The sequence below is a fragment of the Ananas comosus genome, unplaced genomic scaffold (genome assembly GCF_001540865.1).
Source record: "Ananas comosus cultivar F153 unplaced genomic scaffold, ASM154086v1, whole genome shotgun sequence".
In the NCBI taxonomy this organism is placed as follows: domain Eukaryota; kingdom Viridiplantae; phylum Streptophyta; class Magnoliopsida; order Poales; family Bromeliaceae; genus Ananas; species Ananas comosus.
Genome location: NW_017893387.1, coordinates 24,034 through 30,726, shown reverse-complemented (window position 1 = coordinate 30,726; position 6,693 = coordinate 24,034).

Below are 6,693 nucleotides of genomic sequence, written 5' to 3'. Positions count from 1 at the left end.
AATAATAAATAAACTAAATTTAATAACCCTTATTGCTTTTGATCAAATAAAAAAAAGTAGCTAACACTCAGTAACTAAGTAAATAATCGTATTTAACAATATGCTCGAATAAATTAACAAGAATAAGTCCGTTAGTATTAGAATTTGTAATCTTTCAGGTTCTTCCTTAGTGTATTCTCCGCTATTTTTTTTTTTTTTAATGCAAGTATTTTATCGATTGGTAAAATATGTAAATGTATTTAAGACTTAATTATTGTTATGTGTTAGAATTAGTATTGATATCTACATTTTTTTTTTACAAATAGATAATACGAATAAATGGATTCTACATTTAACTTAATTAGAGTACTGCAACATTGTACTTATTTTGGGTTTTTTTAAAAAATTATGGTGAAGAAATTATTTAAATATAAAAAGAAGGAAAAAAAAATGTATAAAATGTGGAAATCAAAAATTTTAAATAAATTATTGTGTAACACAATATTAGGTGTAGTGATTTGTTTTTTACGTTAGTAAAATTTGTGTTTAGATATAAAAGGAATAAGAGATTATTTTACTACTTAGTCTGAATCTAAATTTAGGACACTTCAGAAAACCCCCTGTGTGGTTTCATAGTTTTTCACTTTGCCCCACATGTGGTTTAAAATGTATCAAATTACCCTCCTGTGGTTTCGTTTTTATTTTTTTGATAACTTTTTCGTTAATATTTCATTAAATTGTATATAAAAAACTTCAGATACCTATCTAGATTTATCGCATATGCACTTTAGTACCCTCTAATTTTAATTTTATTATTAATTAAAAAAAAATAAAATTGATAAGAAAAAGATAAAAAAGAAACCACCGGAGGGCAAATTGATACATTTTAAACCACGAGGAGGAGGGGAGTGAGAAACAATGAAACCACAAGGGCTTTTTTGAAGTTTTTCCTTTATACCCTGTTTTGATACCGCTAAAAATATATCATAGTTAAATTATACTGCACCGGTAGAAAAATAATCCTATGATACGTTTGGAAAAAAATAGGAAAAAACGTAATTTTTGGAGTATAGTTATATATAACTATACTCTTAAAAATAGAGTAAATTTACATTCTACTTTAACCAAATAAAAAAAAACCCACCATTTGGGACTGTCAAAGATGTATCAATTTGTAAATTTTAAATTTCAAAATACAAATTTAGATTTTAAATTTTAAAATTTTAAAATGCACTTTTAATTATAATTTTATATTTCAAATTTTAAAATTCAAAAAGTTCAAATATCAAATATCAAATGTCAAATTTTAAATTTCAACTTTCAAATTTCAACTTTCCAAACTCAACTTTCAAATTTCAACTTACAAAAATTTCAAATTTCAAATTCAAACTTTCATTTTCAATTTTCAAATTATAATTTAATTTTTGAGTTTTAATTTTCAAAAATTTAAATTTGAACATAAATTTTTAATTGTAAATTTATAAATATGTAAATTTATAAATTATTAATTTGAGTTTTGATTTTTAGTTTTTATAATTTTGTTTTTAAATTTTGAATTTTGAATTTTGAATTTTAATTTTTTAAATTGTATAAATTTAATTATTATAAATAGTGTGGAATTGAATGATCTGTATCCAAATAGCTTAAAAATTAATCTGTGAAATTTTTTTGTAGTTATAAGATTCTGTATTTTATTTAGACCAAAACCATAGAATAAAAATTCCATGCAGTTTTTTAATTATGTATCCAAATAGAACCTTAGTTTTTATCATATGCCGATAAAATAGCGTAATATTATAAACAAAAAAACTTCAGATAACTTATCTAAGTTTATCAAGTAAGGACTTTAATACTCCTTAGTTTTAACTGTTTCACTGATTTATCAAAAACAAAAGTAGGATATGGAAATGTGCAAAACTACATGAATTGTATTTGTAATTTTTCCTTATTTATATAGTTATTTTTTAATTTTTTATAATGTATTTATCAATATAAGCTTATCAATCAATCAATCATCAAAAAAAGTTTATGCAGGGCCATCGGAGCCAATCTCTCCCCGCGCTTCGCGCTGGGCCCTCTACCGTACTGCGGCGCCCCGTTCTCTCCCTCACTCTGATCTTTTCGGCCTCTGGTGGTCACCGTTGTCCCTCGGGAACGCAGCCGACGTTTGCCGTACGGCGCGGCGTTTCCCCCCTCACTTTCCCCTCCTCCTCTCCGCTTCCGCTCCGTAGCCGCGACGACATCGCTTTTCGCCCTCGGGAACGCAACCGCCTTCGACCGTACGCCGCGGCGTTCCTCCCCTTGCCGTCCTTTCGTCCTCTCCGCCTTCGTGGTGGTGTCTCTCCGCCTTCTCTCGCCCTGTTACCTGTCCCGTCTGCCATCCCGTCCGCCATCTGCCGTACTCCCCGCCTTCTCTCGCCCTGTAGGCTATCGCATCTAACATGCCGTCCGCCTTCTCCCGTCCGAGATCCCGTATAACCGGGAGGTGGCGTTCTGTCGTCAGTGCTGTAGACCGTGGCTTATCCTCCACCGCATGTGTTCGACTATACAACCCGGCGTGGCTTCTCTCTATCGTCGAGGGTCAGCATGCATTAAAGAGCATTAATGGAAGGTGTATACACCATCCTGCTTTTTACTGTTTTGTCGTCCTCCACGATCGCAGTCTATCTAGCGTGAGGCATGGCGCTCGGGACTCTCTCTCCCTTTCTCTTCTGCTCTGCCTCTCTCTCTTTATTACTATAAATACTAAACGGTTTAGTCTAAATTTTTTTCTTGCCGGTCTTTTATCCTAATTTCCCCTGGTTTTTTTCTACTCTTTTCGAGCACTGTTTCGCCGTCGTTCTTGCCTTGTGGTATGCTTGAGTATTACAACAGATTGGTAGGTAAAAACGGCATTGGAGTACTTCATTATTTCCCTCTTCCCTCCCTNGCACCTCGGAGACAACAAAGCTAAGATTTTGGTTCACCTCGAACGGTCACGGATTCGCGACGAAATCCATCTCTCTCCATAAGGCCAAAATGACGCACAATTACATATAAAACACGTATTTTGGATTTTCTCAAAATCCGTGCATCAAACTCAAAATCCATCAGCGCCACTAGTTCCAGAACAGCTGAACCGGTCGAAACAAGCTATTGGACTGATATGAACGGAGTCCGATACGCACCAGAAGCCAACTCTACTCTGTGGCTTCTCCGGAAAGCCGGAGTTACTATTCACTTAAGTGAAAACTAAAAATCGCGTATCTTCTCCATTTTAGCTCAGTTTCTCCTGAAACTTGACGAGTGCTTATGTAATTAAATTACACACATAAACATCATCAACAGAGAGTTTAGTCGCACTGTCAAAAATCTCAGTCCTTACAAACTTCTTTTGGACCGGAGGGAGTGTAAGGAGAATTTGAGTAAGTGCCTCACTTTGGTAAAACAACCAAAGGTTGCTGTGATCCGCCCATGTAGTAGCGAAGGGGGGTCTGAGGAGGATCCAGCAGCGCCTCCGGGTTATTATGGAGGTGGGAATTGACAAAACTACAGGCCTTTTAGGGTGGGGGACTGATAGCTCTACTGAATGACTTTTCGTTTTGGGTTTTTAACTAGGAGCCCTGCTTGTATATATATGGCTCTACTATCTGGCTTTTCGTTTTTGGGTTTTTAACTAGGAGCCCTGCTTGTGTATAACTGATGGCTCTACTGTGCGATAAATAATATCTCGCTCACTGTTTAAACCTTACTTATAGTTTTCAGTGCGTTGTCCAAGTTTAGATTAGTGGTTGTCTAATTTCAGATAAATATAAATATTTGGTAGTAGATGCTTTACTTTTTTTACTATTGGATTTGTGTTCTAATCTTGCTTTTGAGTACTCTTTATAATTTTTAGTTAGTATTTAGGAGATTGTAATTATAATTTGTTGTGTTTATTTGATTTTGTGAGGTGTTCGGATTGATTTGTGTTAGATAATTTGCTAGAAATAAGAATTGTTTTATAATGAACTTTCTTTACGGATTTAATTGGGATCTAAAATTAGCATAAACTTTAGATTTCAGATTTTTCCTGCATTAATTTTCTTCTAGAAAATTGGAACTAATCTCTTTGAACATTTTTCTTGCTCCTGTGTTATCTTTTCCCTTTAATTTTTTTGTTTTTTTGGGAGACTGTGATGACATATAAAAAAAGGGACGTAAGATTTGGATAATCTGGTTTCTAAGCAATCACCTCTTAATTTTCGTTGTATCCTCCACAACCTATATCTTAAAGTTTTCCTCTAATTATATAGGCTGGACTTGCTTTGAAGTAATATAAGCATAACTTATGGTTAATAAATTTTTATTGTAACCAAATCTCATTGGCTGTTAACAATTAAAAACACTTAATCAACAAACACTATTAGAAAAAATACAACATATTGATGCAAATTATCAAGAAAACCAAAATAATACCTTAAAAAGATTCATAAGCAAACAAGAACAATATTTGCTGTTGACTTTCAAACAAGTCTTGATGATCGTTGTACTATCCTCGGTCTATATCTTAATTATTCTGATATTGTTTTTGGTTAATCTTTATTGTTCTTACTCAGTATTTAGGGAATTGTAGTTATAATTGGTTGTGTTTTATTGGGTTTTTTGGGGTGTTTGGATTGATTTGTGATACATAATTTCCTAAAGGTGATAATTATATTTTAAAGAATATTCCTTAAGGATTTATTTGGCCTCTAAATTTTCCATAAACTTTTGCTTTTAGTTTTTTGCTGCATTAAATCTCTTCCAGAAAATTGAAACTAATCTCTTCTAGCATCTTTCTTGCTACCGTGTTATGTTTTCCCCTTTCTTTTTTTGTTTTTTGGGGAGGCTGTGATGATATATAAAAAAAGAGACATGAGGTTTGGATGGTCTGGTTTTTAGGCAATCAGCTCTTAATTTTCTTTGTATCCTCCACAACCTATATCTTAAAGTTTTCCTCTGATTGTATAGGCTGGACTTCCTTTGAAGTGATATAAACATAACTTATGGTTGATCAAATCTTATCGTGACCAAATCTCACTAGCTGTAAACAATTAAAAAAACTTAATCAGTAAAGACCATTAGAAAAAATACAACATATTAATACAAATTATCAAAAAAGGTTACATGCGATTTTTTTTTTGACGGTGGTGTCGGGGAAAAAATGGAAAAAAAAAAGGAGATATTTTGACAGCCTACTTTCTAGGCAACCACCTCATAATGTTCTCTGTTCCTTCCTCAACCTATATCTTAAGGTTTAATGGAAATAATATCTGAGCCTTCCTATATTTTATATGTTTTGTGTTTTTTTAATATTACCTATGGTTGTACTGTTGCTTTTGTTCTTATTGTTGTGTGTGTGTGTGTGTGTGTGTATATATATATATATATATATATATATATATATGCTTTTTAAATATTATCTATGGTTGTACTATTGCTTTTGTTTTTATTGTTGTGTATATATATATAGAACTAGGCTACTATGCTATTAATAGCACCAAGCACTTTGTACTACCAAGTTTTGAGCCATTGGATTAAGAGATGTGTAGTTAGGATGATGTGGGCCCCCTAGGGTTTAGTGGGTGGTTTGTTGAATAGTATGATCTAACGGATGAAAATAATCAAAATGGTAGATCTAATGGTGGAAAACTTGGTAGCATAAAGTGCTTCGTGCTATTAATAGCATAATAGCCGGACTCTATATATATATATATATATATGTGTGTGTGTGTGTGTGTGTGTGTGTATGTGTGTGAACTATGTAAAAAATTGAGTAGATCTAACTCTTTAGTTGCAAATTAGTAAAAGCATATATGTTACTTCACTGTTTCTTCGTTTGTAAATTGAATGAGGGCTATTAGCACATCTACAAAAACTGAAGACTTTTGAGGTTTTGATCTAACATCTTTTTTGAGCTGTTTGACATTTTGGTATTGTAGATTTAGTTCTACTTGGGTTTAGATTTAGCTCTACTTGACCTGAATTGCAGCTTTTTTCCTCATGGTTATTGAAAGCAGTTGCAGATTGAATAAAGGACACATATGATGACGAGATAGACAGCATAATTTTTTTACTTCTTTCCTCTCTACTGGCACGTCTACAATATCTGTAGACTGCTGAGTTTTTGAGCTAGCATTTTTCTATGAACTGTTTAGCATTTGGGTATTGTAGATTTAGCTCTACTTGACTTTAGATTTAGCTCTACTCGAGCTAAATTGCAGCTATTTTCCCTCCTGATTAGTGAGAACCAGTCATAAGCTGAGCCTCCATTTTTTTCTTGCCCATAAATTGTTTGCTTTTTAAATTGTTTGGATTGGTTCAAATTTACATATTAAGTACAATATACGAATGTAGTGCCTCAGTTGTAAGGACTGAGATTTTTGACAGTGCAACTAAACTCTCTGTTGATGATGTTTATGTGTGTAATTTAATTACATAAGCACTCGTCAAGTTTCGGGAGAAAATGAGCTTAAACGGAGAAGTTACGCGATTATTAGTTTTCACTTAAGTGAATAGTAACTCCGGTTTTCCCGGGGAAGCCACGGAGTAGCGTTGGCTTCTGGTGCGTATCGGACTCCGTTCGTATCGGTCCAATAGCTCGTTTCGACCGGACCAGCTGTTCTGGAACTAGTGGCACTGACGGATTTTGAGTTCGACGCACGGATTTCGAGAAAATCCAAAAATACATGTTTTATATGTATTTGTGTGTGT